We start from the raw sequence: 13,176 nt of genomic DNA, 5'->3' as shown, positions 1-13,176 counted from the left end.
TACGTAGTCTTGTATAATTTGGCATGTAGCCGTGAAATGGTGTACACTCCCTCAAAGCAATTATCTAGATGAGGGAAATTCTTCAGGTATGCACACAGGTAAGAGGGATGTGCACTGGGGTGCTTACAATGGGCCTAATTCAGACCTGATCGCTTGGGTGCGTTTTTTGCATCCCTGCGATCAGGTAGTCGCCGACCACAGAGGGAGGGGGGATTCGCTGTGCAGGTGTGCGATCGCATGTGCAGTGAGCTGCACAAACAAAAGTTTGTGCAGTTTCTGAACAGCCCAGCACTTACTCTTCCAGTGCGATGATCGGGGCCGGAGCTGACGTCAGAAACCCTCCCTCCAAACGCCTGGTCCCTCCTGCGTTTCTCCAGACACTTCCAGAAAACGGTCAGTTGCCACCCATAAACGGCCTCTTCCTGTCAGTCACCTTGTGATCGGCCGTGCGATCGCTTTTTACGCCCATCCCGTTGGTATGCACCGATGCCCGGTGCAGTCGTCCGATGCGCTGGCGCATTGCAGAGCATGCGCAGTACAGACCCGATCGCCCGCTGTGCGAAAACGTACACAGCAGCAATCGGGTCTGAATTAGGACCAATGTCCAAGGGATTCAAGGGATAATATGGAATCTAACCTACTGCAGTACCAATGATGACCACTAGGTAAGACAAATAAGACACCTGTTTACATTCTTTATAATAAGGCTGGTACAGTATTCTTTACAATAGCAGGATCCATATATAATATATATGTAGACCTCCCATAATGACATACTGTAGATGCTGCTGTGACATGAACATTGCTCAGGCCATAAAATCCTTCTATTACTTTTGAATCCTAAATGGACCGTAGTAGTTCTAGGAACATATAGCATCATGTAAAACAGGACTCCCGTGAGAAAACTGGGACACATAGGAGAATGATACATATATTATAAATGAGGAATCACTTGTAGTACAAGAACTGTTGACTTTTAGTTTACAATTAGACATGGGGCCTGATTCAGATATGTACAGTATTGATCAGCCGCAGGGAAGCAACTGTGCAATACCATACAAATAAAATGCCAATGCAGCGGGAGACGTCTGTAAGAAATACACACCTCCTGCATACATCTGCGAGATCCGAGTGCTGCGTCTGAAGATGCTGATTACGCAGACTCTGGGCTGCGCACACCTACAAAATGGGGGTGACACTCCCCCGTTATGTACAATGGTCCCAGTCACCATGTTGTTCCGCTCCAAAAGCTTTGCAGCATGTCAATCAGGCTGCAGCTAAGAAGGGACTGCTGGCAGTCCTGCAGGACCCATTCTACACATGTGCAGACCCCAAACAATCAGATTTGTAGGTAAACCATCGGGTTTGCATAGAAATTTGAATCAGGCCCGTGATCTGTTATTAATAACAATCAGGCTAGGCTCGTGTAGTATGTTGCTCTTACTAGTTTCTTCTGCTCCATAGCAAACAGCTGATTCTCTATGGGGCTGTTTCACTAGCTGCACTGTTGAGAAATTGTTGGGCAAAGAAAAAAACTTCCTGCGTCTTCATCTGATGAGAGTCACATGATAGAGCAAGAAGTACAACTATTCTCCCACCTAACAGGAGCTTTGTTGCAAGCATGGACAATGCATTACAGTGGAATGGATCCATGACCCCAGGCTTTGGAAAACATAATTACTTGGTAATGAGAGAATATGGGGAAGACTTATCAAAGCTTGGCGAGAGAGGTAAAATGGAAAGAGATGAAGTACTAACCAGTTTCTGTTATTTTACAGGCTGTATTTGAAAAATCACAGTTAAGAAGTGATTGGTTGGTACGTTATCTGTTTTCAAGTTTTGATAAATCTCCCCCTATGACTTAGAATGTCAACAGTGGGGGTTATTTACTGGCGAAAAAGTCTGCACAGTCCAGGTAACCCACAGCAAGGAGTCAGCACTTATAGAAAGGTGTAATACTGTCTTTCAGTAAAGGAGTATGGGCAGACTTGCCTACTCTCCCGAAATGGCCGGGAGGCTCCCGAAAATCGGGTGACACTCCCGGCTCCCCGGAAGAACAGGCAAGTCTCCCGATTGCAGGGGTTCCCCACCGCCCGGCCGCCCCCACTTAGCGAGTAAAGTGGGCGGTCCGGGCAGGCGATGACGCGATTCTTGTTGAATCGCGTCATCATAGCCACGCCTCCTGCTGTATAATGCCGGTAATAGCGGCATTACACAGCGGGGGCGTGGCTTACGGGACACAATTTCCGCAGCCACGCCCCGTTCCGCCTCTGTCACACCCCATCACACCTCTGGCCCGCCCCCCTCTGCACTCACCATCACTGCCCGCCCCGCTGCTGAGCCGACCTGGCTGCTCTCTCCCGGAGAGAGCAGCCAGAAAGTCGGCAAGTATGAGTATGGGACTAGAACATTTATTTATTTGCACCTATGAATAAATTGCCATTTTCAAGACAGTTAATCAACTCATTACATCAGCAGGGCCGGCAACAGAAATCTTGGGGCCCGGTACACTGATATCTCTGCGGGCCCCCCCGACGTCGCTGCACACGGGGACTTCAGGAGTTCCGGACAGCTGACCTGGGGAGATGGGAGCTACACACAGCGGGCGGCCGGCGAGATGCCGCGATATCAAAATTTATACCTACAATTACAAACGTGAATCCATGCTGCAGCTGCTGCACTGCTGCAGGTGGACCTTGGGGCCCCTCACAACGTCGGGGCCCGGGATGGATGTCCCCTTTGACCCCCCCTGTCGCCGGGCCTGTACATCAGATAAATGTATTTATGGACTTAGCAAGGCATACTGTAGGTAAACCTTACCAGGCTCTTTGAGGCCGTAGACTACTCATAACTGTGTATTTATTATATGAAACCTGGTAAAATGGCAGTATTTAGAGTACATGTTTGATACCTGCAAATGCCAACATGAGAGGAACCACAGCTAAACAGTGACAGCCGGATTTGGGTGTAGGCTTTGTAGCTATAAAATATTAAAAGTCCAACTTAAAAGAGGGAGTTCTGCTGATATCTCCAGATACAGGTATCTACAGTAGGACAGAGTTGTTTCAGTAAATTGTCCGTTTATGTGAAGCGTTACAGAATGTGCTGTTTGGTGAGTCGTCCTTTAAAAGAACAGATTGGCTTGTGCAGAGCTGTTAATTGTTTCCAAGAAGCAGCTGGCTTTATCCAGACAATATTCTAGTGCAAATATTATCTGAGGACAGGAACTTCCCACATTAGGATGGTTACTAAGCAGAAACTCACATATGCCTATTACAGAGATTAGGTGATTAGGTACAATCATTGCTTTATAATCATGTGGAAGAGAGGTGTTCCCAGCCAGAGCAGAAGAACCTGTGAATTGGAAAACCATACGCCAGCTTTTCTTTTACTGACCTACTGTAATTATTTAAAGGAACACAAAAACTACTCAAATAGAAACTGACCTACATGAATATATGATCCATTTAAGACTTTAGAAAGGATTTTGCTGTCAGAATTTGCAGATGACAGTTTTCATCAGGTTAGCAAAAGCAATTTTGCATTGAACTGTTGAAACTCTGCTTCCAGGCCACGGCAGCTCAGGTGTAGTGGGCACTATACCATAGCTGTTGTGTGGCGGGGCTGAACTAAAGGTGTCACATACACTGAGTTGATCAACAATAGGACAAACCAATACCCAATCATCTCTCCCAGATCAGTGCACTGGACTGCCTTGGATGGTCAAAGTTAAAACAATGTATTACTATTCAAAAATGAAAGAAAAAAAAAAAATCCTTGAAGACTGATAACCCTTTCTCTTACGTCCTAGAGGATGCTGGGGACTCCAAAAGGACCATGGGGTATAGACGGGATCCGCAGGAGACATGGGCACACTATAAGACTTTGAATGGGTGTGAACTGGCTCCTCCCTCTATGCCCCTCCTCCAGACCTCAGATTCTGTGCCCAGAGAGACTGAACACACACTTGGGGAGCTGTCCTGAGTTTCTCTGAAAATACTTTGTTAGGTTTTTTATTTTCAGGGAGACCTGCTGGCTACAGGCTCCCTGCTTCGTGGGAGTGAGGGGAGAGAAGTCAGACCTACTTCTTCTGAGTTAAAGGCTCTGCCTCTTAGGCTACTGGACACCATTAGCTCCAGAGGGTTTGATCACTTGGTCCGCCTAGCTGCTTGTTCTTGGAGCCGCGCCGTCAACCCCCTCACAGCAGCCAGAAGAAAGAAGCCGGGTGAGTATATAGAAGAATAGAAGACTTCAGTGACGGCAGAAGACTTCAGTAACGAGGTACAGCGCCATGCTCCCACACATACTTCCTAAGGCACTTACAGGGTGCAGGACGCAGGGGGGGGGGGGGGGTGTCCTGGGCAGCATGTTAGTGAAGGTTAGACTGGCTAAAAAAGTTATATTATAAGTGCCTAGGCACTAAATATAAGCCCCCGCCAGTATAAATATTCAAAATTGAGCGGGACTACAGCGCGCCAGGAGGGGGCGTGGCTTAGCCCTCACAGCTTACAAGCACCATTTTCTCTCTTCACAGACTTGCAGAGATGCTGGCCCGGACTTTAGTGGTTCTTGTAACTATATATACAAAACTTACATGCATATTAAGCCCACCGTTATTCCTACATTCAAACCTCCACTATTGGAATACAATCTATACAGAGTAGGGTTCATGTTTTACTCATCTATATGCCTTTGCCTTTTTTAAGGACAAATTACACACGTACAAAAGGAGGAAGAAAGAAAAAGAACTTAAAAACAATGGAGCATTAACTGTAAAATACTGAAGAAGCCATAAAGAAATTGTCCTTTGGCATTAACCTTATAAAGAATTGTGTGGGAAATTCTTATAAAAAAAAGTTTTGTTTTTTTTTTGGTAATCATGGACTATACATTAAGGAATGGATTGTATATGGAAACTGACAGCAAGACTTTGTATGGAAATTAACTACAGAAGATTCCGGCAACCAGAGACACCTAATAACAACGAGAAGAAAGAGACTACAATGTACGGAACGGTTACCATGGAAACCGGTAACCGGAAGTGACGAGGCCGTGAGCAGCGGCGAGACGGGGAAGACGGAGAGCAGTAGCTGGATGCCAGGAATTACAACACGCGGACCCGTAACTATGGGAACCGTCGGCAGGAAGTGATGCAGGCGATAAGACTAGTTAGGTTGAAGTCACGGACAGCGCCAGTCCGGGGTAAGGAACGATGTTATGCGGACCCGTAACCATGGGAACCGATCACCGGAAGGAGTAAGGATAAGTGTCATAGCTAGCTGGCAGGAAGTTTGGGGTCTGTATCCATGACAATGGAGGAAGGGCCTGTATTGATATGGGAATTGTGTACAGCTGAATATAATCATTTGGAATGGAGACTGTCCCTGATTGGACAAAAGGGATTTAAATATGGGATCATGGGAAGGCATACTCATCACCTTAAAAAAGACCCAGGTAAGGGTTGAAACGCGTTGGTGGAGGGACGGCTACGGTGACACAGCAGACATCAACTACCAGGAGAGGTGAGGGGTCCAGGGAGCGATCCGGAGTGCTTACTGGGACTACAACTTTCTCCACACCCTCCAGAGTGTCAATGCACAGATACTCTGGTTCTCTGGTAATTGGTTCAATTCTGTTGTTACTTATGCCATCCAATGAGTGTTGTCTGGGATGTTAAGAATTTGGTTTTAAATGGTCTTATACTCATTGTCATCTGGTAATTGTTTATATTTTATATTCAGGATTCCTGGAAGGGATCAGTGTATTAATCTTTTATGGGGAAAAAATAAAAACGTATTATGCTATGCGTTTTTTTCCTATTTTTCCATATAACCCTATGATACATCGGGATATGTTCGGCTGAAGAGGTCCCACTTGTGACTACCATAAAGGGATTAGGCATATGCTGATTGACACTTCAGTCTGGTAATTAAGCTAATTTAATTGTGATCCATACATGGATGTTAGTTCTTTGGAAGAGGTACGAGGCACTGAAAACAACTAGGTGTGGGCTTTTCTGAGTGACCACTTGGGACGACTGAAAAGAGTAGCTACACGCTGTTTTTTTCTATTCATTCGGGTAATTGAGCCATTTCTACTATCCTCTGTACTAACATTTTAGTGTCACTTCCGGGAGGAGGCACGAGGCACCGATATGTTCACTCACTATTTTTCCTTTGGTAATTACGTAAAATCTCACATTATGGATTCCTAAAGGGTGTGGCTCATCCACTTTCATTTGAGCATATAGGAAATCTATTTCAAACGTACTATACCATATCGTTTTCTATTTATTTTTATATAAACTTGTGGAACATCGGAGATTCATCGGACAGAAGATTTTCCTAGGACGGAGCCCTTGGAGGACTATACATCGCTTTGATACATAAGAACAAAGGGAAGTTTCCCATTTTTAATAGAGTTAGCGCCTGTACATAAATTGCTTACCACACATATACTTCCAAAGGCACTTACAGGGGGAGGGGGGGGGAAGGCGTCCTGGGCAGCATGTTACCTGATACAAGGGTTGGTTTGTATAAGGGAAAAGAAGGGAAAGAAGCTTGAGGTGACGTTTTCCCCCTCTCATGAACTGAACGCTCTTTGTGAAAAGGCTTGGGAATCGCCTGATAAATGGTGGCAGATTCCCAAGAGAATTTTTATGGCATATCCTTTCCCCTCTGATGACAGGGAAAAGTGGGAGTCATCTCCCAATGTGGACAAAGCTCTGTCACGGCTGTCCAAGAAGGTGGCGCTTCTGTCTCCCGACACTGCTGCCCTCAAGGACCCTGCGGATCGTAAGCAGGAAACGACATTAAAGGCCATTTTTGTCACTACGGGTGCACTCCTCAGACCTGCAGTGGCGTCGGCATGGGTGAGTAGTGCTATTGCTAAGTGGGCTGATAATTTGGCATCTGACATGGATACCCTGGATAGGGATAACATTCTTTTGACTCTCGGTTATATCAGGGACGCTGCAGCTTACCTAAAGGATGCGGAGAGAAATATTGGCCTCTTGGGATCAAGGGCCAATGCCATGGCAGTCTCGGCCAGGAGAGCGCTGTGGATTCATCAATGGAATGCGGATGCCGACTCCAAGAAAGCTATGGAAGCTCTCCCGTATAAAGGTAGTGTCTTGTTTGGTGACGGCCTCGCTGACCTGGTGTCTACTGCTACAGCGGGTAAGTCATCTTTTCTTCCTTATGTTCCAGCACAACAGAAAAAGGCACCCCATTATCAGATGCAGTCCTTTCGGCCTAATAAATACAAAAAGGAAGAGGCTCGTCCTTCCTTGCTTCAAAAGGTAGAGGAAGGGGAAAGAGGTCACCTGCTGTGTCAGGCTCCCAGGACCAAAAGTCCTCCCCGGCCTCTGCCAAGTCCACCGCATGATGCTGGGGCTCCCCTACGGGAGTCCGTGCCAGTGGGGGCGCATCTCTCTGACTCTTCAGTCAGGTCTGGTTTCACTCGGGCCTAGATCCTTGGGTGTTAGACATAGTGTCCCAAGGGTACAAACTGTACCAATTTTTCAAATCAGCCTTGCCAGTTTCTATCCCAGAAAGGGAAGTAGTGAGTGCTGCGATACAAAAGCTGTGTCAACAGAGTGTCATTGTCCCGGTACCCCCCGTCCGAACGGGGAGAAGGGTTTAATTCGAGCCTCTTTGTCGTGCCAAAGCCGGACGGCTCAGTCAGACTGATCCTGAACCTAAAATCCCTCAATCTGTATTTAAAAACTTTCAAGTTCAAGATGGAATCTCTTCGAGCAGTGATCTCCAGTCTAGAAGGGGGGGATTTTATGGCGTCAGTCGACATAAAAGATGCCTACTTACACGTCCCGATACATCCTCCACACCAAGCTTTCCTGAGATTTGCGGTGCAGGATTATCATTACCAATTTCAGACGTTGCCGTTTGGGCTTTCCACGGCCCCGAGGGTCTTCACCAAAGTGATGCGGAAATGATGGTACACCTACGCAAGCAGGGTGTCACAATTATCCCGTACTTGGACGATCTCCTGATAAAGGCGAGATCACAGGACCAGTTGCTAAGAAATGTGGAACTCTCTCTGACGGTTCTACAACATCATGGTTGGATTCTAAATTTGCCAAAGTCTAGTTGATTCCGACAACTCGGCTGCCTTTCTTGGGCATGATCCTGGACACGGAAATGCAGAGAGTATTTCTTCCAGCGGAAAAAGCTCTGGAAATCCAATGCATGGTCAAGGAGATTCTGAAACCGGCAAGAGTGTCGATTCATCAATGCACTCGAGTGCTAGGGAAGATGGTTGCGGCTTACGAAGCCATTCCGTTTGGCAGGTTTCATGCCCGGGTGTTTCAGTGGGACCTGCTGGACAAATGGTCCGGGTCTCACCTGCACATGCACCGGAAAATAAGTCTATCTTCCAGGACCAGAATATCTCTCCTGTGGTGGCTGCAAAGTTCTCACCTTCTAGAGGGACGCAGGTTCGGGTTCCAGGATTGGGTCCTGCTGACCACGGATGCAAGTCTCCGAGGCTGGGGAGCAGTCACCCAAGGAAGAAGTTTCCAGGGAAAATGGTCAAGCCAGGAAACTTGTCTCCACATAAACGTTCTGGAGTTAAGAGCCATTTACAACGGCCTTCTGCAAGCAGAACACCTTCTTCGAGGTCTACCTGTCCTGATTTAGTTGGACAACATAACAGCGGTGGCGTACGTAAACCGCCAGAGTGGAACAAAGAGCAGAGCGGCGATGGCGGAGGCCACAAGAGTTCTCCGCTGGGCGGAAAAAGCACGTGAGCGATCTGTCATCAGTCTTCGTTCCGGGCGTGGACAACTGGGAAGCAGACTTCCTCAGCAGACACGATCTCCATCCAAGAGAGTGGGCTCTTCAACAAGAGGTATTTGCAGAAGTGACAAGGCGTTGGGGAATTCCTCAAATAGACATGATGGCGTCTCGCCTCAACAAGAAACTTCCGAGGTATTGTTCCAGGTCAAGGGACCCCCAAGCCAGTGCAGTGGACGCCCTGGTAACTCCGTGGGTGTTTCAGTCTGTATATGTGTTCCCTCCACTTCCTCTCATTCCAAAAGTGTTGAGGATCATAAGACGAACAAGGGTTAAGGCAATACTCGTCGTTCCAGATTGGCCACGCAGGGCCTGGTATCCGGATCTTCAGGTATTGCTCATAGAAGATCCTTGGCCGCTTCCTCTCAGAGAGGACCTGTTACTGCAGGGGCCATGTGTATTTCTAGACTTACCGCGGCTGTGTTTGACGGCGTGGAGGTTGAACGCCAAATCCTAGCTCGAAAGGGTATTCCCGGGGAAGTCATCCCCACTCTCCTTAAGGCTAGAAAGGAGGTCACGGCGAAGCATTATCACCGTATTTGGAGAAAATATGTGTTGTGGTGTGAAGCCAAGAAAGCTCCTACGGAGGAGTTTCAGCTGGGTCGTTTCCTCCATTTTTTGCAGGCAGGGGTGGATGCAGGCCTAAAATTGGGTTCCATCAAAGTGCAGATTTCGGCTTTATCTATTTTCTTTCAAAAAGAATTGACCGCCCTTCCTGAAGTTCAGACTTTCGTAAAGGGAGTGCTGCATATCCATCCTCCGTTTGTGGCTCTGTGGGATCTTGACGTGGTGTTGCAATTTCTTATGTCTCACTGGTTTGAACCTTTGCGAAAAGGTTGAGTTGAAATTTCTCACTTGGAAAATGGTCATGCTGTTGGCCTTGGCGTCCGCAAGACGGGTGTCGGAGTTGGCGGCTTTGTCTTACAAGAGCCCCTATTTGATTTTCCATGAGGATAGAGCAGAATTGAGAACTCGTCAACATCTTCTGCCGAAGTTGGTTTCTTCTTTCACATAAACCATCCCATTGGGGTGCCTGTGGCTACGGGTGCCTTGGCTATGTCAAAATCTCTCAATGTTGTTAGAGCTTTGAAAATCTATGTCGCCAGAACGGCTGAAATTAGGAAAACAGAGGCTCTGTTTGTCCTATATGCTCCCAACAAAATTGGGGCTCCTGCTTCCAAGCAGACTATTGCACGCTGGATCTGTACTACGATTCGGCATGCTCATTCTACGGCTGGATTGCCGCTGCCGAAGTCAGTGAAAGCCCATTCTATCTTGGGCGGCTGCCCGAGGAGTCTCGGTGCTTCAACTTTGCCGAGCAGCTACGTGGTCGGGTTCAAACACTTTTGCTAAGTTCTACAAGTTTGATACCCTTGCTCAATCGGTGCTGCAGAGTCGTCCGCACTCTCCCGCCCGGTCTGGAGCTTTGGTATAGACCCCATGGTCCTTTTGGAGTCCCCAGCATCCTCTAGGACGTAAGAGAAAATAGGATTTTAATACCTACCGGTAAATCCTTTTCTCCTAGTCCGTAGAGGATGCTGGGCGCCCATCCCAGTGCGGACTGTTACTTGCAGTTGTATTATTGTTCTCGGTTACACGAAGGTTGTGTATCGCTTCTGTTCAGCTTGTTGCTGGTCTTCGTTCATACTATTATCTGGTATTCCTGGTAATCCAGTTGTACGGTGTGTTGTGGTGTGAGCTGGTATGTGTCTCACCCTCAGTTTAACAAAAATCCTTTTTCTCGAAATGTCCGTCTCCCTGGGCACAGTTCCTATAACTGAGGTCTGGAGGAGGGGCATAGAGGGAGGAGCCAGTTCACACCCATTCAAAGTCTTATAGTGTGCCCAGGTCTCCTGCGGATCCCGTCTATACCCCATGGTCCTCTTGGAGTCCCCAGCATCCTCTACGGACTAGGAGAAAAGGATTTACCGGTAGGTATTAAAATCCTATTTTTCCACTAGCTCAAAAAACACGGGTAAATGCACGGGGGCACGCATTTACCCGTGTTTTTTGCAAGTGGAAAAGGGTCCCCCCGCAAAAACCCAGATCAAGTGACCCGTGAATCCTACCCGGCTATCTACCTGGGTAGGACACGGGAATGATCCGGGTAGGGTTGTAGTGTAAACGGGAGCCGTGTCGATGCGCATCGACACGGCTCCCGTTTACACTGTATGGAATGGCGGAAATGTATGAAAGGGCGGCACTAGCAGCGTCACCAACCCGGCAATATGCCGGGTTGGTGACTGCTGATGGAAAAGGGGCTGAGCACGGGTCGCAGCCGGGCAGCTCCCAGCTCCCGGCTGCGACCCGTGCTCGTAGGTGGAAAAGGGTTATAAGGGGTCTATTTATTAAAATTATTTTTACTAAAATAATGTGAAAATGGTGTGAAAACACCCTTTTTCACATTATTTTAGTATCACCTGAATGTATTAAAGGGCATTTGGAGTAGTTTTCATGAAAAACTGCTCCAAACCCTTTAATTCCTTTTTCTTTAAGTAACCCACATCGCATTCCCCCATACTTATAATGGGAAATGTGATGTGGCCAGATTTACTAAAAAAAAAAAAAATATATGAAAAAATACCGCAGTGTGCCCTGTGATAAACTCGCCAGCTCAGGCTGGCGAGTTCTCAGGGCAGCACTGCGAAAAGCACTGTTTTGCCCAGCTTTCTGATCAGCTATGTAGGTCCGATGGCTACACAAGCTGATCACAGTGTAAAAATAAAAAACAACAATAATAGTAGTGACGGGGGGGGGGGGGGGGGGGGGGGGTTGACCGGGCGGCGGCGGGGTAACGGCGATGTCGGTGGGGGCGGTGCATGCGCAGCAGGACATAGGGGTATTTTTTCCGAAAAATACCCCGATGATGCTGCGGAGTATCATCGCAGGGACAGAGCTTGACCGCAAGCTCTGTCCCAGCACGCGATAATTGATACATCCCTGCGATGTAGTCAATTATCGCAGTTCGAGTTGGGACGATTTTATCACCTGTCATCCGCATCCTGGATGCAGATGGTGATAAATAGGCCCCTTAACCTTATTCCCTGATATTCTGGCCATGAAAACGCACTGACTAACCAATCACAAGTGTTTTCCTACACTTCCATGTGTGATTGGCTGGTTTTGGGGACCCTGATGACTCTCTGCTTGAGTCATTTAGAGCTAGTCATTGCCTGTGTGGATATGGGCCATTTTCCTTGTTTGTGGGCATTTTCTGAAGCATGCTGGATGAAGAAAGGAGTCTTATTAGATGGGTGCTAGGGGTCTTAAAATCCCCAGAGGAGACAGCAGAGGATTCCTCTTTGCAACCCTGAAACTCCTTGCTATAGTAGGGAGCAGGGCGCCAGGAATCAGTGCCATCTTTTCTGAATATTAGGCTGCCCTATCGGGCCTCAAATAATTAAACATAAAACATGAGGAAACTAGTGATTCCTCATGCGTAACTGGCCCATATCAGATTATAAATAATCTCCCTAATCTGCAAAAGTTTAAACAATAAAAAAAAAATGAAGAAAAACACGTTTTTGGAGAACTCCCTTTAAATCAACATACAGATGGGCAAATCTTAATGACCAAAACATTTAAAAAGATTAATGTTTTTTTAACATTTATTACAATAACCAAACCTAGTTTTAAAATGTTATTGTTATGTAATTTCAAGATCCACCACACTCGTGAATGAGGATTTACAAGAGCAAGAGTTTCTGTAATCCTGTGTGGAGTTTGACTGGGGCAGTACACCTGTCAAACAGTAATGCAGGTATTCAAAGGCGAGCTCAGGGAGGACAGAAACCTCCAGTGGAGCAGAAGGGCAAAACAAAGGAGCCATTCTGCTCCAAGCAGTTCCGGATTACCAAATAGGCAGAGTAGGCACCGGCCTATGGACCTTTTAGGGGCGTGCAAAAACGGATCAAAATAATATTGATTTGATGTTGAAAGAAAATTACAATCAACCTTTTTTAAATTAAATTGTCTCCAAAAGGTAGAAAAAAAGTAATCAACTTAAAGTACATAAACCATCGACATCAGATTCACATTACAGTTTCCAGATCATAGAATGTATTGGGAGACAATTTGCAGTGGGGGGGGGAGGGGGGAGGTTTGGCGAGATTTTGACTACCTAGGGTCCTCCACAGTGTTTCATTTGGCACTGAGCCCGTGATTTAAATAACAGCTAAGCCCAACCTATTTTTTTAGTATCAGTGAAAGCTATGTAAGATTAATCATACAGTATAAGATATATATCATTTGGGCAGTTCGGATGGGTTAATGGTGAGCATTACTGCCTCACTGCACTGAGGTCATGAGGTCACCACAGACCTAATTGTATAGAGTTTGTATATTCTCCCTGTGCTTGCGTGGG

General features: G+C 46.8%; 1 protein-coding gene across 9 annotated transcripts in view; it reads left to right on the top strand.

Annotated features, from left to right (window-relative positions):
- The window catches only part of RAP1GAP2 (RAP1 GTPase activating protein 2), a 1,491,256-nt gene that overhangs the window by 1,360,046 nt on the left and 118,034 nt on the right, over positions 1-13,176 (top strand). The gene's annotated exons all lie outside the window — the stretch shown is intronic.

The sequence above is a fragment of the Pseudophryne corroboree genome, chromosome 2 (genome assembly GCF_028390025.1).
Source record: "Pseudophryne corroboree isolate aPseCor3 chromosome 2, aPseCor3.hap2, whole genome shotgun sequence".
NCBI classification, from domain to species: Eukaryota; Metazoa; Chordata; class Amphibia; order Anura; family Myobatrachidae; genus Pseudophryne; species Pseudophryne corroboree.
Note: the sequence above shows the minus strand (reverse complement) of the source record. Positions and strands in the feature narration are given on the sequence as shown.